Source organism: Malus sylvestris, chromosome 7 (assembly GCF_916048215.2).
Source record: "Malus sylvestris chromosome 7, drMalSylv7.2, whole genome shotgun sequence".
Taxonomy (NCBI): domain Eukaryota; kingdom Viridiplantae; phylum Streptophyta; class Magnoliopsida; order Rosales; family Rosaceae; genus Malus; species Malus sylvestris.
This window is the reverse complement of record NC_062266.1, coordinates 24172182-24196480: the sequence shown is the minus strand read 5'-3', so window position 1 is coordinate 24196480 and position 24299 is coordinate 24172182. Positions and strand designations below refer to the sequence as shown.

The 24299-nt window shown below is 37.8% G+C and overlaps 1 protein-coding gene and 1 pseudogene across 1 annotated transcript in view; both read left to right on the top strand.

Moving 5' to 3' along the window:
* The first annotated feature begins 4665 nt into the window (after positions 1–4665).
* The window catches only part of LOC126628771 (glycine-rich RNA-binding protein RZ1C-like), a 38721-nt gene continuing 19087 nt past the window's right edge, over positions 4666–24299 (top strand). Inside the window, exon 1 of the mRNA XM_050298604.1 lies at positions 4666–4671. The gene's annotated coding sequence lies outside the window, so the exon portion shown is untranslated. The remainder of the gene's footprint in view (positions 4672–24299) is intronic.
* LOC126630200 (ACT domain-containing protein ACR10-like) lies at positions 12600–23290 on the top strand (annotated as a pseudogene).

Genomic DNA, 24299 nt, shown 5'->3' with positions numbered 1-24299 from the left:
ATTCTGAATTTCTCACAAAATCTATAGCTAAATTTATTTACCAAAAACATAGGGTTAATCTTTAAACTAAACACACAATCCTTTTTCTTCTTTCTAATTTTCAATAAATATTAATCTTGGTTATTTTAAGGCTGCATCTAACTCCCGTTAGACTGCCTACGTACCCTTGAACGGGATCAAACCTTTCATAGCTCACAATTTCTTTTCTAGTCCATTTTCGAAAATATTCAAGTAGCAGAAATATTCAATATTGAACTTTAACAATCGAATCACATTGAATGGATACTAATTATGGATTTAAGATATTGAATTATGTGTAAAAAGGCAATATTGGTCCACCAGCCACGCTCCATCGCACGTGCCGTCGCCCGTGGCGGTTTTCGGAGAATGAAAACCCAATTTTCTGACTAACTCTAAAAATGACCAAATTTTATAGGCAAGTGAGTGGAACAACTTTCATACCTGGGCTAAAGTCCAATTCGACCGAGAAACACCTGATATCGCCCTCTATCCGCCGGAAACCTTTGATTTGGGTGTCCTTGATTCAACTCCAAAACAGCTCTGTCACACCCAAACTTGTTTGGGTTTTGTTCCTGGGCTCAAGAGAATACTATAGGTGGTGGTGATTGAAGGAATTTGTTTCAAAAATGGGAGAATCGATGGCAATAACCCCCGCACCCCACCGTGCATTCAAGGCCAATTTTCCTATATTTTTGGGTGATATTGGTAGAGAGAACGACTGGGTTCGAGGTAAGGATCATTTAGGCACCAGTCTCATCGTCAACGGTGGCCAGAATCGAAAAATATAGCCGGGTCGGGTCGAAATGTAATCTGGTCGAAGGGGAGGGGTCTGGGTTCCCCTCATTCTCTCTTCTCTCATTTCTTTCTTTTCTTCATTTTCCCATTAGGCAGCCCCCCAATCCCTCATTTCTCTCCTCTTCTTTTTCATCACAGCCGTCGACCTCTCCTTAACACAACTTCCAGCTACACACGTGGCACTCCCTCCCTGCTCCAAAATTGTTGGAGCCTTCTAGATAAGGCCAAATTTACAAAAATGTCCCTAACTTTAAACGTTAGTAATTCCTTCGTTATAGCTCCATTTCACGAACGATTTTTGCTTATGTGCTCGTAGGACCGAGCTTTGGCCACATTTAACAAGAAATAATTTAATATGTATGATTATAAAATACGTCCTCATATAGTTAAGTAAAACCAATTAGGACCATTTTCATCTTTTTCACTTATCGATACATTTTACGACGTAAATTATATTAATTTTCCAGTCATAAAATTTTAAAATTTCTCAATTAAATTTTTCATAATCATAAATCGATTTATTTTATATCTTCTCCACATATTCATAATTATGAATATCAAACTCATATACTTAAATTTTTCAGGGTATTACAAAAGTGGCGGATTTACCCTTACTGGCCATGCGTCTGTCATCGCTTCATCTTATGGTTGATCATTTTCCTCATCTTCTCGACTCTTCTACTTCGCTTTTTATCATCCAAAAAATCAGATCGCTCCAAAGCTCTGCTTCCTCTACAATTTCTACATTTTCCTTTTTGTTTTCACTTTTCTACATTTTTCCTTTCGTTTTCACTCTTCTACTTGATTTTCTTGGTTTGTTTCTACTGATCTTTTGTCTATTGGGCTGATTGCATTTCTTTTTCGTTATTTTTGGTGCATATATGAAGAGGATTTGTGAAGTCGCTATGATTTCATGGTAAGTTTCTTTGAACGGATTTGAGAATTTGGGATGTTTTGAAGTTTTTTTTTTATTGGGGAAAAAAATGGTTAACAATGAATTGATTGTATTTTAATTTTTATTCAATTTAGGTACTTATGTTTAGTTTTTTTTATTTGATTTGAAGGAATTTCTTTAGTAGAATGATGAGGGTGTGAAGTCTAGTTTTATTGTTTGGCTTCCCTTGTCAAATGTTGTAAATTGTACCACACATGCTCTAGTTAGTTTTTGGGTTAAAATACTTCTTTGGGATCATGCTACTGGAAAGATTGATCTCAAGAGCTTAATTTCTCTACATCAAAGGTTTGTACATATGCATTTCATGTCATTATTTCTAGTTCATTTTGTCTAGGCAAAACTTCTTGCTGCTTTCACGCGAGATGGGCACACATTTTAAGACAACCCATATAGGCTTTCTGACAACCTTTTTCCCTAAGAGTTTTTTTTTTTTCAATCTTAGATTTTTTTTCCTGATTGCTTTTGCATATGGCACGTGTCCTTTCTATCCCCTTTCTTGTCTGAAACAAAGCCTACTATAAAAGCTTCATCTAGGGTTTCATTTTCATTTGGCTATGAGATTGATATTTTTCTGAGAAGGATTGTTTTTAGCCAGGAGTTGCTCCTTTTGTTCTTACTTGAAAACTCTAGCCACAAAATCACAATCATGCATTAAATACCTAGATCATTACATACTAAGTCAACATTGTTTTTGTGATTTTGATCTTTGTATTAGCTCAAGCTTCTTCACTTTCAAATCTTTAAGCTGACCTCTTTATGGATTCGCGTCAATTTCATCTTTCAAATGTTTGACTGGTGAAATTGACGAGACGATTGAATCCAGATTTGCATCAACTTCATTAAAACATCATTTGCATAAATTGCTTGGATCTCAGTGCTACAAAGTGAATAGCTCATGAGGAGTTGCCATTTCGTGAAGACCAAAGGAGTTCACCTCGTGAAAGGCAAGGTTGCACAAAGGTACAAGATACTCCGTAAATTAGGATCTAGGAATTGAGCTTGTGTGGTTACTTTGTAAGAATCTTGATTTCACTAGTGGATTGGACTTAGTGGAGAGTCCCAGGTTTTTTAACCCAAAGGTTGGTTTTCCCGGCCAAAAACATCTCGTGCAATTTATTGTTTTTCTAGTTTACTTGTCTTACCATTTGCTTGTGTTACTTGTCTTACCATTTGCTTGTGTTATATGTTCATTATTATTTGCAAAGAGATAAGTCCACGCAACTAAGATTGACATAGTTAAAATATGCACTAAAATGGATCTTAGTTAACCTGGAACATTTTAGTAAACTAAGCTTAAACTTGACTACTTCCACTGTGAGTAAACTAACATATCTGATTTTAGTTGATGAGTGTTGCTGACTAGTCAAACAAGCACATATATAGATTTTAAATTGCAAGTTATTTCACCTGGTACCAATTTCAATTGGTATCAAAGCCTTGCTCTAGATATACATAGAGTGGTCTCTAGGAGCTGCTGGTATTAGTTGGATTCTCACCATGGATCGTGATTGTGTTGCGGGATCTTGCAACTCTCCTCCCTTCTTTGATGGAACAAACTATGCTGCATGGAGTGAGAAGTTTCAAATCTTTTTGGAAGCACAAGATCTAGTTGATGTGGATTATCTTACTTTTGAATGGAAGGCTCATTTGAGGATGATTGATGTAGAATTTGTGATAAAGGCAAAAAATGAGTGGACTAAAGGGGAGATTAATTCCTCTATGGCTAATAGAAAAGCATGAAATGCCATTGTTTCTACCATCCCACCAACTTAATTTGCACATATTCGTTATTGCACTATAGCAAAACAATCATGGGACAAACTTCGAATTCTACATGATGGTGACAAAAAAGTGAGGGATCTTAAACTCCAAATGACTCTTTCAAAGTTTAAAGAATGACGAATGTTGGAGTCTGAGACCTTCTTGGTCTTTTATGAGAAAGTTGAAATGTTGACTAATGAGGTATTAGGGTTAGGAAAACCTATTGATGAGACAACTATTGTCCAAAAAATCTTGAGGACATTGCCCAAGAGATTTCAAGCAAAGAAGGCTATTATACAAGAATTTCAAGACTTAAATGAAATTAAACTTGGAAAATTGGTTAGTATACTCATCATCTATGAGATGGAGCTAGACATGGATGAAGGTGAGTCCAAGATGAGAAAAGAGGTTGCTCTTCAAAGTGTTAAAAAGTATAAAGTAGTGGATGAATCATATGATTAACCCTTTAATGACGATCTTGCCTTATTCGTTAAACAATTCCGAAAGATTCTCAAGAACAAAGGAAGAGATGTTAAAAAAGTTGGGGAATCATCAAGCAATCCTTTTGGTCAACGCCATGATAGGCTTACTATTGGACGAAATCAATGGAGGTTTGTTGATAAGAGAGACAAGTCTTCTTCAAGTGTACCTGGACCGTGTTTCAAATTGGGTGGTAGAGGACATTGTGTTGCTAAATGTGCAAACAACAGAATGTCCAATCAGAAACATGATAAAGCCATAATGACCACATGGAGCGATATTGAGGATAAATATTCTGTCTGCTTGGACAAGTAATCAGAAGATAAAGAAAAAGTTATTACCATTGTTGCATCTTTAAAAGAAGCATCTACTAGTGACAATGATGATGCTTTGAATGTTTCTTAAGATGTAATGCATCATGATGCGTCTGACAAGTATGACTTTTTGTTTGAGGAGACTTGTGTTTTAAGATTGGAAAATATGGAATTGATAGAGAAGGTGTCTGAGTTGCAAGAAGTTGAGTCTCTTTGTCTAGTCAGAACAAAGTTGAATGAGAAAGTTACTTTTCTTGAAACTCAGCTTCATGAACTGAATGAAATGGCTACTACTTGCATTGTGAAGATGAAAGAGATGATCTTATTGCCAAGCTTGAAGCTCAGGTTCAGGAATTGATGATATCTCAAGAAAGACTATTACAACAAGTTCATGAGTTGAAGGTCAACAACGAAATGCTTCAAGAGGTCAACTTAAAGCTATCATCTAAGTTGAATGAGGCTGTGTTTAAAGTGGATTATTTGACTCTTGACACTAAAATATTCAATAAAGTTCTATGTGTTGGAAGTCCATGTGATGCCAAGAATGCTCATGTTTTTTAGGAAATTGGTTCATGTTCAAAGAGCATAAACTCTTAGGTTGTGGAGGAATCCTTGTTTATGACTCTTATGATCAGTACTTCTTCAAAGACAAGATTTATTCCCACTTGCCATCATTGTGGTGAAGTTGGTCATATTCAACCTAGGTGCAGAAAACTGTATTCGAAAAGGAAGAATGACTTGAAATGTAAAGTTGATCGACTAGCTGTGGAAGTCAACATAATGGCTCAATTGGTTGATTCTTCAACCTCTAACAAGGTCAAGTCATCCTCAAAGGGTTTCTGATAAATGTCTAGTAACTCACTGTGCCCCTTATCTACCTAAACCAGATGTCTGGTACCTTGATAATAGGTGTTGCTATCATATAACTGGTGACAAAAAGGCTTTCTTGTCACTTGCACCAGCTAATGGCAATATGATTGAATTTGGTGAAGGTTGCATGACCCACATTACTGTAAATGGTACTATCAAGATTCCTAACCTTCCCCAGCTTGAAAATGTTTGTTATGTGGCTCGGTTGACTACAAACCTTCTTAACATCAACCAACTGTGTGATGATGTAGCTAATAAAGTTTGTTTCTCAAAGGAATGTTGCAGAGTTGTTGGTAAAGATTGACAAAACATGCTGGTTATTCCAAGATCAAGGTGTAATTTCTACTCTTTTGTCATTCCTAAAGATGGTGGGTATACAAATTGGAACAAAGAAACCGATGTATTGTGGTTTCTAAGGGGGCAGCCACATCTCTTATTCTCTTAATGTTATTTGTGTGAATCATGCAACTTGGAAAAGCACCTTATGATGTCTCACATAGGAGTCACCTGCTTTAGTATTTCCAAAACTCCTCATCTGGTTAGAATGATCTCAAGTAACCAAAATCTAATGGTATTTCATGGAAAGATAAAGACAATCTCAATTGCTAGTTGCATGGAAAATCAAAGGTATGTCTCTTTTTGCCATGTTATTGCAAATTGTGTCCTTGTTTTGTCTCCTCGTGATGTTCGATTGTGATTGTTGTGTCTTTTGCATAACTTTGATGTAAAACTATTAGATGTTTGCTTCCATTGTAATAGTATATGTGAAATTGATTTATGGAATGGCCTCATCTTGCTTTTAACCATAAATCACTTTGGAACACAATTTCATTTCATTGGTGAGTTTATGGAAAGAAAGGCATGTGCTTCAATCTTAGTTTCATTTGACAAACATCTAACTAACTATCTCACAAGCACTTTGGACCATCAATGGCATGAAAATCTTCGATGGTCTATTGCTCTTTGTGCCATCAACTGAATAAGTCAAACAACCATGCTTCCAATTTTCTTTATTACATGTATAGTTTAATCAGTTGTATGTGACTAGACAATCTTCTTATCAGTCAATTCTGTTGTTCTTGTTTTGCATCTCTTAACTGTCATACATGGGTGATATTTTGTGAATTAACCTTGAATAATATTTCCGCTGTGATGCCAAAGGTTCTCCCTAGTTTGGTTGACAGTCTATGAAAATAATTTTTTCATTTAGCAAAAACTTATGTTGATTGTGGGGTTAGATTTACTTTGGTTTTGATTGGGTTGTAGTGACTTTACTTACTCTATAAGTTGAGTTTCAATATCAATTCCATTGCAAAACACCGTATGTTGTTGTCTTGCTTTCTTGCTCAATGCTTCACAAAAGAAAAATCATTAACTTGAGCATCATTACCATCAACTATGAGCAATTTCCTCAAAAGCTTATAAAAAAAAAGAATCTAAATCATTCTTCCCTACAAACATGTTCTCACATGCAATGTCATTTCAATCAAACCATTCCCACTTGTCATAAAAAGTTCAAAAGTGTTTTTGGGTGCTTCAAATACATCGTGCACCTCCATATCAAATGACTTGGGTTTCCTACTTCCATATGCCATCTCAAAGTTCCATTTGGCTTTGGCTTCCCATTGTGCATAGTTTTGTGTTTTGCTCCTTAGCCCAATTTATGTTCCAAGTATTGTTTCTTGAACTTGATGAATTATTAAAAGTATGGTTAGCCTTAAAATTAACTTTGAGCCTAGTGAAATGTTGTTATGACTTAAAGATGGCTATCTCCACTCCCATTCCCATACATTGACACATCATGGTTGCCTTATGAACATGTGTTAATCCTTGCTTTACTATCCATGTATGACCTTGAATACTTTTATAGATAACACTGCATATCATATTTCCTTTCAAGTCTTTATTTAAGTTTAGCTTTTTTGCTTGGAAGCATAGACATTGGACTTGTTTTTCTTCTTGGCTCTCCTTGAGAATTGTTTGGATAGCTGTAGCTTAATGGTACCAAGTTTGTGCTAATCTTTTGTGTTATTTTGTGATCATGAGCATGGTATTCTCTAGGGGTCATTGTTTTGTTACTAAATTGTTCACAAAATGAGGGTTTGTTTTTTATGTCCGGTCACTGGCACTCATTGGAAAATAGATGTCCATTAAGGGTATTCCTGTCTTTGTCCGTTATGTTTTAACCTTTCTAATCTCAATTGTTGATTTCATCTTTACGGTTTAAATGATTTCACAGAGTCCTAGGTTTTTACCCTCTTTAACCTTATTAGGTTTTTACCTTCACCTTAACTTGTGTCGTTGGTTTTCGTCCGTACACCTATTCATTTCTTAAACTCCGATCAACTGTCATCGAAAATCTTTACCAATCATGTCCTCAAGTCAGGCGTCACTCTGTCACTCCAGTTCTCAATCCTCTCTTCCTCGTCATCAAACTCGGTTTTAATTTGCGAAAGTTACAACCACCACTCCTGAATAATCTGTCACTCCAACCTTTCTTACAACTCGAGCTGCGAAATTCTATAAAGTGGTGGTTGCTAGGGCTATTGTTCCAAAGCATCGAGTAATTTGGGATGATCTTCCTGTAGGAGATGCCATAATTGTAGATGATCTCATAGACTGTTACAAGTTACATAAGGTGAATTCCCCTCCTTCCACTTTTAATTTGTTAATGGTTCAAGAGTTTTATGCCAATGTTCCCTCTAAATTTCCAGATTATGGGGGTCAAGTGTATGTCCGTGGTGTCTATGTTCCTCTTGATTCCAATGTCATCTGTGATATCCTAGGTTTAGAACTCTCTAAGGTATCCAACATGCATTCCCTTTATTTAATCACCTGTCATTATGATATTCATGCCTACCACCGTAAAGCTTACTTAGACTCTTTTATACCTCTGGTCAAGAATCAAGTGTCAAAGTCTCGCCTTAAGCATTTCTATAAACTATGGAAATCCTACTTTAGAAGCTGCTAGGGTTCTTTATGCTATGTTGAGTCTTTCCGATGTGCCAAGCGTCCCGACAAACAACAACGTGGTTCCACGGTTCATCCTTGTCTCATAACTTTTATCTGTCAGCGTATTGGCTTCCCATTTCATCTAGATAATGTATGTCCTAGGTCCACCAAGGAATTGGACAAAGGCTTTATAAACCTGAGCAACATGATGTCTGCCGTTGCTCATGGTGATCTTCGTCCACCTCCTCCTCCTAATGCAATCTCAAGAAACAAAGATTGCCCATCTTGAGTCTAAACTTAATTATCTTTGAAAACAATTTATGTTGTTTCAATCTTCAATGGGTTAAACACCGTTTTCACCACACATCAGTCATTCTCTTCTTACCCAGTCATTGAGTCAGTTATCCTTAAACCCATCATCATTTGTACCTGAACCATATGTGTGTCCTCCAAAGTTGGTTCCTCACCATCTTGTGGCACCATTATCTTCCTCATATTTTGTGGCTAGCTCGTCTGGTCAATCTAGTGTTGTGGCAGCTAAGATGGCAGTTATTGAAAAAGGAAAAAGTGTCTCTTCTCCTGATCTTTAACCATTGCATTCTCCTCCGGTTCCTAATGCCAAAATATCCGGTTCACGTACTATGATGATGATGATGATGAAGATAGTAATGTTGCGAATGAAGATGTGGTTGCTAAAACTGATACCTTTGGCTCTCCTCTGCGCTCGGATGCATCGTCTCATTTTGAGGAATTCTAGATTACAAGGGAGTGTGGTTTGGAGTATAGTTTCTTAGGAGAACACTAATCTTGGGGGAGTTCAATTTCTTTTGCTATGTTATTAAACGTTTATGCGTAAATTGTAATTTGAAACTCTTTTTTTTTTTTTTTTTTTTTTTTTGTAATTATTGTTGTGCTACTCTCGGCTTAGCTAATGTTGGCTATCCAAATCAAATCGGTGTTTTGAACAGATTTCATTGACATGCTATATGTTTTTAATATTTTGGTACCGAGAATTGTACCTTGGGCTTAAACCTATTTGTTGTCCTTGTTGTTCATTTTTACATACTTCATTTGTGGTTAGATATTTTCTGTGTTGAGCTTAATTGACATATCCATTTCTTTTGTTTATTGAATCTGGCATATCATTCATTTTAAATCCTTTGTCTTTGCCATGACAAAATGGGGGAGAAGAAAATTAAAATTTGAAAATTTGGGTGAATTTAGTTATAGGGTTTGGGTTATTTTGTCAAGGAAAGCCAAGGGGAGAGATTATGAAGTCTAGTTTTATTGTTTGGCTTCCCATGTCAAATATTGTAAATTGTACCACACATGCTGTAGTTAGTTTTATGGTTAAAATACTTCTTTGGGATCATGTTGTTGGAAATATTCATCTCAAGAGCTTAATTTCTCTACATCAAAGGTTTGTTCATACATTTGCATTTCATGTCATTATTTCCAGTTCATTCTATTTAGTGGCTTTGTCTAGTCAAAACTTCTCGTTGCTTTCACGTGAATTGGGCATACATTTTAAGACAACTCATATGGGCTTTCTGACAGCCTTTTTCCCTGAGATTGTTTTTCAATCCTAGATCTTTTCTGATTGCTTTTGCACATGACAGGTGTCTTTTCCATCCCATTTCTTGTCTAAAACAAAGCTTACTATAAAAGGTGATTATGAGTGGGCGAGGAGAATGGTGTGTTGGGCATGAAGCTGGGTGAGCCACGAGGCTGTAGCCATTTTAGATTTTAGCTTAACATGGGCCAAGTATGACGAGGTAGGCTCGGGCCTGCTATATCGTGGAAGATGGGAAAGAAAAAGGCACGAGGTTCCATATTTCTTGCTTATGACCTAGGCCACATGTAGGGCTTCATGTGCCTGAGGCCACGACTTGGGCGCGAGGCGCCGTGCTTGGCAGGCTGGACATAGGCCCGTGCTGCTAAGGAGAGAAAGATGTGGGCCAAGGTCCATGTGGGTCAGGTGTCAGCTTGTCATTTATCTGACTTTTCCCAATAGGAAGAAAAAGACTGTTGAATCTGACCTGTGAAACCTGCTGCTTCGAAGGTGGCCATGACTGTTGCTAAGAGGATTACCCAACAACATGGTTTGGTGGTGCCCCCGATGTATGTGTTTGTGTCAAAGCGCGTGTTAAGAACTAAGTTCAATTCGAATTTTGAAAGGCTCGCCGCTATGAAGAGCGAAAATGTGGATTCTGCTACTAATGTGGCATTTGGGCCTATTCCTTCTTCTGCTGTGACTGATTCGTCTGCTGAGAAAGGGAAGTCTGCTTGCATGGGCAATTGTGAGAGATCCACCGAGTCTGAATATAAGAGTTTCTCGAGATCTATGTGCTGCTGAAGGCTGACTTGCTTGAGGACGTCAATGCATGCGCCAAGTTTTTTTATAATGTTGGGAAATTTGTTGTCCGCTTAAACTCTTTTGCGAAGCATCCTGCCTACACTCCATGATTGCTATAATGCATAAGACTTTGATCTTGGCAGCTGAGTTTATGCGCGTCAATCAGGATGATGTCGAGTGTGCTAAAGAGGCCGAAGTGGCGTTGACGGCTTAGCTTTGCTCAGCTACTGAAAAGATCGAGAAGCTCGAATCTAAACTTGCCTTTTTGAAGGGGTCTGATGTCTCTACCCCCACTTCTATGCAGCTGGAGACCATTCATCAGGAGGTCGTCCATTTGAAGGCTAAGTTTAGTGCGATTCATGCGATGTTGGAAGCTGCAAAAAAGGAAGTCAGTCGTGTTGCAGCAGTGGTCAATGACCTTGAGCGTGTCAATTTAAAGCTATGATCTGCTTGTTTTTCCAAGGACAATGAGCTTGTCTTCATGCATACTGAAGTGTCTCATCTCAAGGATGTTGCCAGTAAGCTTGAGTCCAAGGAAGTGGATTTGCAAGGTGCGCTGTCTGCTAGCGAGAACCTGAAAAATGAACTAGGTAAGCTGCATGATGCTCATACTAGGCTTGTTGAAGAGAATGTGCAGCTGAAGAATGAGAAAGTTGGTCACGAAATGGCGCTTGGACTCAGTGGATAGTCCCCGGTTTTTTAACCTATAAGTAGATTTTTCCGGCCAAAAACATCTTGTTCAATTTATCGTTTTTCTAGTTTACTTATCTTACTCTTTGCTTGTGTTATATGTTCATTTTTAACTTTGTGTGGTCAATATTTATCTAAAAAAATAATGGGTTTAATTAACTTTTCTAATCGGTAATTCCCCACTCTGAGAACTTGAAATCTTGGACTGATATGCATTTCTGAGATTTTTTTTATAGAATATTTAAAGGTGGTTTTGAACTTTTAGTATGTCACATCTCTGCCCGGGCCCCCACCACATCCCGGACTCGACTCTATCGTAGCACGATATTGTCCACTTTGGGCCCCAACCACGCCCTCATGGTTTTGTGACTGATATGCATTTTTGAGATTTTTTTTTATAGAATATTTAAAGGTGGTTTTGAACTTTTAGTATGTCACATCCCGGCCCGGGCCCCCACCACATCCTGGACTTGACTCTACCGTAGCATGATATTGTCCGCTTTGGGCCTCGACCACGCCCTCACGATTTTGTTTCTGGGAACTCACACGAGAACAACTTCTCAGTGGGTCACCCATCATAGGATTGCTCTCGCGCAAACTCGCTTAACTTTGGAGTTCTGATGGAACTTGAAACCAATGAGCTCCCAAAAGGCCTCGTGCTAGGTAGAGATGAGAATATACATATAAGGCTTATAGGATCCACTCTTCTAAGCGATGTGGGATGTTACAATCCATCTTTCTTAGGGGCCCGACGTCCTCGTCGGCACACATCCAGTCAGGGATTGGCTCTGATACCAAATTGTCACATCCTGGCCCGGGCCCCCACCACATACCGGCCCGGGCCCCCACCATATCTCGGGCTCGACTCCACCGTAATACAATATTGTCCGCTTTAGGCCCCGACCACGCCCTCACGGTTTTGTTTTTAGGAACTCACACGAGAACAACTTCCTAGTGGGTCATCCATCATGGGATTGCTCTCGAACGAACTCGCTTAACTTCTAAGTTCCGATGGAACCTGAAGCCAATGAACTCCCAAAAGGCCTCGTGCTAGGTAAAAATGAGAATATACATATAGGGTTTACATGATTCACTCCCCTGAGCGATGTGGGATGTTACATAGTATAATTATAAAAGTATGCGTCTTTGATTCCATATAAATTGCCGTTTATATATGTGAATTCAAGAGGAAAGCATTTGTATGTGAAGGTAATACGGAGGGGTGGCTTTGAGAAGGTTTGGCTATCTATTTTATCTGTAATTCTTCATTTCACTAAATTAAAAATGAATTTAATTTTTCAATTTTTAAAATGAAAGATAAAAGAAAATAATATGTACTTGATTATATATATGTATATATGTAGGTAGGTGCAGAGAAGAATTGGAAGGTAGTTGCAGAGAAGAAATGGAGGGGAGTGGGAGGTGTTTTCATGTTCTCCCCAACAACAACAAGCGCTTTGTTTGTGATGATGAAAAAGAACCGGCGCTGGTGGTATATTTATAATAGGGTTCATTTTTCTCGATACAAAAACTATATTGGATAATGTGATTTTAGTCACATTGGCACTCACCACAATTTTTTTTTTTTTTGGTATGTACTCACCACAAATGTTTGATATGGTTTTCTACCTCTATTTGTGAATTCAATTGTTGTTTATATTTGCTGATATAGAAACCACTCAGTGTCATGCATGGTCTCTGTAAGAGGTGGTCTGTAGATCCATAAAAATATACCAGATTGCTTGGTGATCGTGTTAAGTGTGTAACAGATAAAATATTGTATTTAGAGTTATAACTGAGTTAACCCGAATTTGATTCAGCTAAAGTGGCTTGTTTTTTACACTAGCAGAGCTTGAGTGAACTTAAAAAATTCAAACCTGATACCGAACTCAAGCTATTTCGAGCTATTTCTTATAGTAAATTTGCTCATACAAAACTTTGCAATATCATGATAGGTTTTAGACTTAAGGGTGCTAGCCTATCAATCTTTTTAATATTGTCACATATTGTGTTTATGATTTCTTTCTGTTTAACATTTGGCATAAATAGGTGAAGGCTTTTCGTGATTGGACAGACTTTGCTTTGTATGATTGGGAAGATAATGTGAAGGCTTTGTTTTGCAATGGCCAGGTAATAATCTTTAATTGGCAAGAATTCACAAAACCTTCGGGTTGTTGTTTATAATCTAACTTCTCTGCATCTTGCTGGCTGCAAACTTATATGACACTCAATGACATCTACGTTGTAGTTGAAAGTTTCAAGAAGGCACTGGAGTTGGAACCAAATGATGGTTAGCGGTGTTACATAATCTACCTAACTTTATACTGGAAAATAGGCCCTTTTATGAACTAAATTATTCTTTCTTTTAATTGTTAATATTTGCCAAGGTAGGGCTTCTTGAGATTAGAGAGTTGTTACATGATTGTCATGCCAATTGTTGTAAATTGAAATAGAAAGGAACGAAGTTACCCGAAAAATGTAGAAGCCTTGAGTGGTGAATGATTCATTGGATGAGTCGCAGACTAAGTCGCTCTCTTTAAAACGTTTCATGGCTCTGCCCAAAGTGTGCAAGCAGTTCACAAATACCACGTCATCCCCATGATAAAATAGTCCAAAACCTTCTTCTTCTAAAGAGGTTCTTCCTTGCACAACGGAAAAACCTTCGAACTCACACCCTTTCGATATGTTGCTATTAACTCAATATATGTAAAACTTGTATTTTTTCTTATATTCCTATCTGTGATACTTGGGATTAATATATATGTAAAGAAAGAGATGTTGGAATTGTAAAACCGTAAGAAAGACAAAGGAGTTATTTGGGGTGCAAAACTGTAGGAAATCAAAACAGACAAGGCATAAAAACCACAACGGGACAAAATCAAAACGTAATTCAATTCAAACCGAAAAGAAACAAAATGGTTTGATTGCACATTTCATACTTAGGGGAGAAAACTCCTTAAGCAAAATCAATTGACTTTTAATATTGGTAATAAAACAAAACGTTATGTATATAATAATGGTAATAAAATAAAACGTAAATATATTTAAATATTTAAATAAAAACATAACTGCTCCAGTAATCCCTCACTTGGTTTTAGTTAAAATATATATCATGCAACATATCATAAAGCTATGCATAAGTAAAGGTGTTTCTCAACTTGAACCTGTACATAGTGTTAGTAATCCAAATTATACTAGAGTAACTTATAGTTTTGAACTCTATCTCTGACAACACCACACACACAACTTTATTAAGGTGAAGTTCAAAAAGCCAGCACATTACGCCCATGTGCTTGTATCTCAATATAGTGAACGCTCCAGAAACTTGCCCAAGATTTCATAGGAAGCGGCCTCACTTCCACATTCACATAGGTAAGACTATCAAGGATATTTCTGCAGCTAGATATCCCACTCAACATAGAATATAGACCCTACTAAAAAAAAAAAAAACTCAACCTAAAAATGCTTCAGGATGTCATGCTTCTTAGGGATGGACATGGAATAATATTCCAAATTAAAATTAGCAAGACTTCACTCTTATCACTTGTGACTTGTTATTACCCTTTGTACCTATTTCTTGGGATCTTTAGTCTATAGGTTGGGTTGCCATCACAATGACTCAATTTTCTATAGGCTTTGGTCACATCCCTTTCGAGGTTTTCCAAACCTTTTCTTGTGCTAGTCCTTTCGTCAAAGGTTCAGCCAAGTTTTCTTCAGACCGTATATGATCCACTCTTACAGCTCCATTAGACAGGTTATCTCTTACAGTATTGTGCTTACGACGTATTTGTTGCCTTTTCCTATTATAATAACGGTTTTGCACTTTAGCTATTGCCGATGTGCTATCACAATGGATCAAAATTGTTGGAATTGGTTTCTCCCATAAAGGGGTATCTGACAATAGGTTTCTCAACCATCCTGCTTCTTCGCTTGCCATAGCTAGCACTATTAATTCTGACTCCATAGTAGATTGAGCCAAGATAATTTGTTTCTTAGACTTCCATGACATAGCCCCACCACCAATACTAAAAATATATCCACTAGTGGCTTTAGAGTCATCTGAAAGGGTATTCCAAGCAGTATCGCTGTAACCTTCTAGGACAGCGGGAAACTTCTCATAGTGTACTCTGAAATTCATCGTCCTTTTAAGGTATCTCATAAGCCTCTCTATAGCATGCCAATGCTCCAAAATGGGTCTGCTAGTGAACCTGCATAAAACTCCTACGACATAAGATATATCAGGCCTAATACAATCAGTAGCATAACGAAGACTACCAATAATACTCGTATACTCAGATTGTTTAACACTGTCACCAATGTTCTTGAACAATTTTACACTAGGATCATAAAGAGTACATGTTGGTTTACAATCAAAATAATTATACTTTCTTAAAAAAAATTCTATGTAGTTGGATTGATCTAAAGAAAACCCATTTTCAGACCTAGTTATTTTCAAACCAAGTATTACACTAGCTTCACCCAAGTCTTTCATATCAAAATTAGCACATAGTAAAGTTTTGACAATATTCACAACATGAATATTCTAACCAAAAATAAGCAAATCATCCACATATAGGCATATTATAGTGCATGTATTATTTTCAGACTTATAATAGATGCATTAATCACTTTCATTTCTTTTAAAACCATTCGAAGCAACCAAACTATCAAATTTTGCATGCCATTGTTTAGGAGCCAGTTTCAATCCATAAAGTGACTTATCTAACTTGTTGCAAACTTTATTTTCTTGTCCTGAAATGATAAAACCCTCTGGTTGATCCATATATATTTCTTCCTCTAATTCACCATTTAAGAAAGCTGTTTTAACATCCATTTAGTGCACAACAAGATCATGAATAGAAGCTAAAGCAAACAATACACGAATAGATGTTATTCTAGTCACAGGTGAATAAGTATCAAAGAAATCAATATTTTCTCTTTGTTTATAGCCTTTGGCAACAAGTCGGACTTTAAATTTTTCAACGGAACCGTCAGGTTTTAATTTTCTTTTAAGAATCCATTTGCAACTTATTGTTTTGCAACCAGGTGGAAGATCCACCAAGTGCCAAGTTTGATTTGACTTCAGGGAGTCCATTTCATCATTTATAGCTTCTTGCCACAAATCTGCATCTAAAGAGGTTAAAGCTTCTTGAATTGTATCAGGATCTTCTTTTAAGTTATATACATGAAAATCAGGCCCAAAATCTTTAGCTATTCGAGCTCTTTTACTTTTTCTAGTTTCTAATGTAGATTCACTATGTTCTACAACAGTAGGTTCATAAGTTTTAGAAGAATTAGAACCCCTACTATTTCGAAGATTAAAAGGAAATTTATTCTCATAAAAATCAGCATCAAGTGACTTAATTATGACATGGTTTTTCAAATCATAAAATCTATATGCTTTGCTATGACATGCATAACCAATAAAAACACATTCATATGCTCTACAAGCAAATTTCAATCTTTTTGGATTAGGTTTACGAACATTAGCTAAACAACCCCATGTTAATAGAAATACAACACATTTGGGTTCTTATTTTCCCAAATTTCATAAGGAGAAATATTCATTTTTGAGGTAGGAATTCTATTTACATAACATACAGTCAACACAATTTCACCCCACCAATAAAAAGCAGCTCTAGAACTAAGTAAAGTAGCAACAGTCAATTCACAAAGAGTTCGATTTTTTTTCACAAAGAGTTCGATTTTTTCTTTCCGCTTTACCATTCATTTCAAGAGAATAGGGAGCAGTATTTTCATGAATAATTCCATGAGACTTAATCAAATTAACAAATTCAGTGGATTCATATTCTTGTCCTCTATCACTACAAAATCTTTTAATCTTATGATTAAATTGATTTTCAACTTCAATCAAGAAAGTTTTGAACATGTCAATAGCTTCACTTTTATTTTTCATAAGATAGACAAAACAGTAATTTGAACAATCATCAATAAAGGTAATACAATAACGTTTTCCATTGCTAGTTAACACTCTATCATTTTCGCTTGACTACAATATTCACATTTTTCAAAATCATTCAACGATAAGTTAGATAAAAAGCCTAAGTTACTCATGTTCTTAACCAAGCGTTTGTTAACATGACAAAGTCTAGCATGCCAAGTATTAAAAGAAGACAACATATAAGCAGAAGTAGACATTTTATCAACATTCAATTTAAACATTCCATCAATAACATATCCCTTTCCCACAAAAACCCCATTTTAGTATGAGTATTTGTATCTACTCCTAACGTTTGAATGAATCCAGCCTTGTTGAGAAGAAAGTCTGAGACAAGATTCTTCCTTATCGCTGGAGCGTGCATCACATCTTTCAGTATCATGGTTTTTCCAGAGGTAAACTTTAACTCCACCTCTCATGTACCAGCAACATCAGTTGAGTGCGAATCACCCAACAACACCTTTCTTCCCTCATCCACAAAATAGGTCTTGAAAAGGGAACGATCATAGCAAACATGGCGAGAAGCACCAGTGTCCACCCACCACCCTTTGGATTCATCAACTAGGTTGATTTCTAATATCATTGCAATCAATTGCACTTCAACAAGATTTGACTGAGAAGCAGAGTTTTCCTTATAATGCATGGCAGATTGAATACGTCTTAAAATTGTTGTAAACTGAAATAGAAAGGAACGAAGTTATCCGAAAAATGTAGAAGCCTTGAGTGGTGAATGATTATTGGGATGAGTCGCGGACTAAGTCGCTCTTTTAAGACATTTCGTGGCTCTGCCCAAAGTGTGCAAGCAGTTTCATCACTGTGAATTGTCCTGACAATACTGGATTGCGATGTGATTTGTGCAGAGTTATACTGTTGTTTGGGCTCAGCATTTGCGGGTAAGTGAGGGTTTATTGATCGCTTTATGTATTCTGTTTGTTTGTTTTCTGAATTATTCTGAGTTTTTGGGAGGTGGGTTTTTGAAGTTTTAGCTAGAAAAATGGTGGGCAGTGTATCTTTTTCGTTTTATTTTAGTTAATTTATTTTCTGGGAATTTGTCTAAAGTTTTTTTTTTCTAGTAAAATTGCAAATGTGTTGTTCTTCATCAATCTTATTTGAGTTTGCAGTCGTAATTTTGTTCTTAAGTTTCGATTGATATATTTGATGAATTATTTGGTTACCAGTATGCTTACTTTGTGGATCAGATGTTTCAACTGATGGGAAATGGTGCTGCCTAGTGTTTTGGGTGATGGGAAAACCAAACACAAGGTGGAATTTGTTGACAAGGAGATTGTTGGAAGTGTGTTCGTCGTATTTTTTGACTTCTGGAATATTCTATTACCGGCCTGAAAACCAGGAGCCTAAGCCTCCGGATGTGTTCCTTTTGAAATTTTGGTGTTCTTATGAACGGGATGCCCTTTTGCATGGTAATGCTAATCTTTCATTACAAAGAATATCAATTGCATGAGTATATTTAGCAGTTGTTCACTTGAAACTTTGGTAGGCATTACCCTTGAGCTTAATTTGTTTAGAAATATTGCACTTACTGAATATTTGCACATCTTGCTCAGTGATTCATCTGAAATCTTCTTACCAACTTAGTAAGCGTTTTGAATTCGACAAAGTTATGACTATCTTTTTTGAGTGATTATTATTTTTGTATGTGATTAAATAGAAAGGCGATGATCTCCAACGATTGATATCATGAGTTCCCGTATGTAGTAGTGTTATGTAATAGGCAAGAAAATCAATCCTTTTCATTTCCCTTGTTTAGAATGAATACGAATACCAATGAATGTAATTTATGACAGATTGGTATAAGTATAGATTATTCCTTTTAGTGTGTGTAAATGAAAAAGAAGATAATTGAACTATTACCAATATGATCCCTATTTTCACAATTTGGTATAGCATAAATGATAACGCTAATATAATCCCTATTATCAACATTTGGCGCCGTCTGTGGGAAACGATACAAAAAGTTGTGTCGGTCCTCTTTCATTTTTTTCACCTCCACCATGAATCTGCAGAAACCTAAGAACCAAACACCACACCAATATTCTGATTTGTCCTCGTCATTGCCAGCACTAGAGAGAAAGAAAGGGCTTTTGGTTTCAGATCGCGTTGATATCTCAGCTCAGCTCGCTCGCCGATCTACGCCGTCTCGCCCGAGTTCGCTCAATGGACGACTCGGACAATTGAAATGCTGGCTGCTGCTCTCCGCGATTTCGATATTAATCGCTCAAAATGTCCGCTTCTTTAGCTACTTTTGAGCGTCCCCTTCGACTTGCTGCTTCTAACACAGTATTCAAGAGCATCCCACTTCTCCTTCTCTACTTCTCTTAGCCATGGCTGGCCAATTAAGAGCAAACTGGTATGTTTGCAAACTTCTCACCTCTCTCACCCCACGACAACATCCGCCTGCAAAGTGACGGCTGTTGACAGCGGAGGAAGAGCTCTGCAGTCCCTCGGCCTGGATGAAGAGGAGAGCTACACGTCTCGCCGATCTCGAGCAAGACTACAACAGTGTCTGTAAATGCAGTGAAATCTAGAAAAAGAAGAATGAAATGCTTCTATGAATTACATAATGGGAACTGAAACTTGGTATTTACTATTTCTGTATGATGCTATGCTATTGCTATCTATGGTCTCTTCGAAGCCACACCATGTTAGCTTATGGGTTCAGAGCATGGTCCTCTTGCATGGAGGATGTTGAATGTCCATAATGGTTTGTATTTTTTTTTCATTTCCAACCATCTCTGTCAACTCCGCAGTCCTTCGCAATTGCAGTAGCGATTATCTATGCATAGAGTCCAGCCCTCCGACCTAAATAAACTCACAGACTACAAGCGTTGCTGCCATGAGAGGTCAGAGCAACGACGAAGAATGAGGGCTAAAGGGAATTGCCTCGCCCGAAAGAGGTGCGCACGATAAGAAAAACCACCACCGCCACCACCCTAATGATGAGATTAATCATCACAATAACAAGTTTGCGGCGTCTTCAGACACGATGCACGATAGCAAGAAAGACGGGTCTTCGTCGATGAGCGAAGAGGCGGCGGCGGGGTTAAAGATGGTGTGGCCACCAAAGTTCGTGATTGCTTTTACCAATAAGGAGAAAGAAGAGGACTTTATGGCAATCAAAGGGTCGAAAAACATGCTGTGGTGAGCTCAAGTACCCAGAAAAACATGCTCAATTCGTTTCAACTTGAAAGCATAGGTGAGGATACAATGGTTGCAGACAGAAAGCAATGCATGTTCAACTTTGTTCCTACCCTTAGGTTAGGAGAGTGGTCTGATATTGGGGGTCGAACCCATATGGAGGATACTCATTTATACATTGGTGACTTAGCTAAGAAGTTTGGTTATAATCTACTCAGTGAAGAAGCTATCTCTTTCTATGGTGTAAGTTTTTCTCGCCCTTGCAAAGCAACATGGGTGGACAGAGAAGATGAGCATCACAGGAAAGCAACATGGGTGGACAAAGAAGGAGCAGAGAGATCAAGATAAGCAAAAGATAAGCTTCCTATTATTATGATTCATTTTGTCTGCCAGGTGAAGAGACATAGAGAGTGCGGTGGAAAGCAAAAGCAAAGCAGAAAAACAAAAGCAAAAGCATAAAGCAAAAGAAGATTAAAAAAAAATAGACATAATTGCGGTGGTGATGGTATTATGGGCGTGACCCATTGAGCAGAGGGTCAGATTTATTTTTGAATGATGTGATTTATTTTTCTTATCTTTCGGAGACATCTATATAAACCCCATCAGAGGGTAATAAAAAAAAAGCCCAAAATAATGGGCTGGAATGTTATGTAGAGAGTGAAGATCCATATGCCCAAAAGAGCCAGGCCCTCTAATATCACCAACCAGGTGATCAAAAGTACATCCAGTACTACCAAAAATTATTCGGTAGCCTGCCGCTATTATCACCAACCAGGTGATCAAAAGTACGCCTAGTACTACAAAAAAATTATTCAGTAACCTGCCGCTATTATCACCAACCAGGTGATCAAAAGTACATCCAGTACTCCAAAATTATTCGGCAACCTGTCGCTATTATCACCAACCAGGGGATCAAAAGTACGCCCAGTACTATAAAATTATTCGGCAGCCTGCCGCTATTATCACCAACCAGGTGATCAAAAGTACGTCCAATACTCCAAAATTATACATGAGCATCACTCATGTGAATCATACATAAACATTCATGAGCATCATTCATGTCAATCATACATAAACATTCATGAACATCATTCATGTCAACATTCATGAGCATCACTCATGTCAACATTCATAAACATCACTCGTATAAACATTCATGAGCATCACTCATGTCAATCAGCTTCAAAAGCTTCATTTACAGAGCTCTAGCTTCAAAGCTCCATTTACAAAAGCTCCAGCTTCAAAGCTTCACTTTCAAAGCTTCACCTACAAAGCTTTAGTGCATGGTATACAAAGACCACCTCCGAATAACCGCCACTTCGGCCCATGCATGGATTCAATTTGAAGTCTCCAGCCAACAGACTCTATTGACCGAAGACTTGGGTTGGGGGACTACATTATGTACCATATATTGGGCCTCATGAAAAATACTTGGGGGACTCTAGCCCATTATTTATGTATTGAGGAGCGAACCCTTATTCTATAAAAGGGACTCCCTCACTTTCAATAGAGAGCACCCATTACTTATGTATTGAGGAACGAGTCCTTATTCTATAAAAGGGACTCCCTCACTTTCATTAGAGAGCACCCATTACTTATGTATTGAGGAGCGAGCCCTTACTCTATAAAATGGACTCCCTCACCATCATTAGAGAGCATCGCCGCCTGCTGAGCAACCGCCTCGCCGCGAGCATCACTTATGTATTGAGGAGCGAGCCCTTATTCTATAAAAGGGACTTCCTCACCATCATTAGAGAGCATCACCGCCTGCTGAGCTACCGCCTCGCCGCGAGCATCACTCCTAACCCATCACTTATGTATTGAGGAGCGAGCCCTTATTCCATAAAAGGGACTCCCTCACCTTCAACACCACAAGCCGAGCCAACCAAGGCAACATAAGCCACAAACCGAGCAGCCCCACAACATGTGCTACTTCTAGTTGAGTATCAATTCAGATTAAGCATCGCCTCATATCGAGTATCAGTCCTAGACGACATCTAGTTACTTCGGCCCACACATGGACTGAATTTCAAGTCTCCAACCAAAAGACTCTCTTGACTGAAGACTTGGAGGACTACTATTTGTACCATACTTAGGGCCTCCGTATTTAGATCTCGTATAAATACTCGGGGGACTCAAATGTAATTATGTAATAAATGGACGGGCAAATATGTAATAAGTGAGGAGCCTTTATTCTATAAAAGGACTCTTCACTCTCTTCATTGGGGGAGGCCAATGCTTAGGCCATGGGAGGAGCTCTCTCACCCTCAGAAGCTTTCACCCTCTCATCCTCTCTCTCCCTCACAGAGAAATACAATATCAGTGTGGACGTAGCCCAAATATTGGGGTGAACCACGATACATCTTGTGCAATTTACTTTCTTGCAGATTCACGGTCGGATTTATGTTGTTCCAAGACCCCTCCGGTTTTGTGCATCAACATGTTTCATTTTGAGAAATCATAAAAGTATAAGTATTATTCGGTTCTGTATTTTTTTACGCTTCATTTACCTTGTACTACCTACACTTTTCAGTGCATCTCAGTGATTGAGTGGGAAATGTACTGTATGAAGCGTTATATTTTGTCGGATTTACCTTAAAACGTTTTTGTCCAATAGATGTCACTAAGGTTCTCTTTGAGCTGGAGCTCACAATAAATAGAGTGAAGGTCTTGATTGCCCCAGATGGGAGAGTAATGGACCTCTTCTTCGTTACGGATACAAGATTTGTCATTTTTGACATTACTTCCCTTTTAATAAATAGTGTTTGTGCAACATTTCTGCCTGTACTTTGTCTTTATACTTCTCTAGAATACAGTGAAATAACTTTTATTTTCTCTCGTTTCAATTAAAGAACTTCTTCATACAAAAAGAAGACAAGATGAAACGATTTATTCTCTAAAGGCTATTTTAGGAAATGACTTGTTGCGAAATTGAATTGGCAGGATCAGAAGTTACCGCATGTTCACAGGGTTCTCTGTAATCGAACTTTTGTATACTTTATTTATTGAATCGTGAACGACTCCTCAGTGAAATCATACTTAGAAGGGATTCTTAGTAATCGAACTTTTGTATACTTTATTTGTTACCGGAGATCTGATATTTGGTAACAACCTTATTTAGATTTATATTTGTTATGAATATTTTTGCTCAATGTCTGGTTCATTATTTTAAAATGATGATTCTATTGAATATTCTTGCTCAATGTCAGGTTCGTTATGGACGATTCTATGCTAACCCAAGAGGAAACTACGAGGTGGACTTGTTCATAAAGCAAGTAGATGGCAAGAAGATTGTTGACCCCAACAAGCAAAATGCATTATGTTCCCACTTGAGAATTAAGTTTGTTGATGCACAAAATCGGAGGTCTTGGAACAACGTAAATCCGACCATGAATCTGCAAGTAATGTAAATAACACAAGATGTATCGTGGTTCACCCCAAGGTTTGAGCTACGTCCACACTGATTGTATTTCTCTGAGAGCATTTATGAGGGAGAGAGTGTGAGAGCCTCTGTAATGAGAGCAAGGCTCTGAGAAGGGGTGAGAGGGCCGAGGAATTGGCCTCCCCCAATTATGAGGGTGATGAGTCCTTTTATAGAATAAGGACTCCTCACTTATTACATATTTTCTCCTTCCTTTATCACATAATTACATTTAAGTCCCCCGAGTATTTATATGAGATCTAAATACGAGGCCCTAAATATGGTATAAATAGTAGTCCCCCAAGTCTTCAGTCAAGAGAGTCTTTTGGCTGGAGACTTAAAATTCAGTCCATGTGTGGGCCGAAGTAACTAGATGTTGTCTTGAACTGATGTTCGATATGAGGTGGTGCTCAATCTGAAATGATGTTTAACTAGAAGTAGCACATGCTGCAAGGCTGCTTGGCTCGTGGCTTATGTTGCCTTGGTTGGCTTGGCTTGTGGCGTTGAAGGTGAGGGAGTCCCTTTTATAGAATAAGGGCTCGCTCCTCAATACATGAATGATGGGCTAG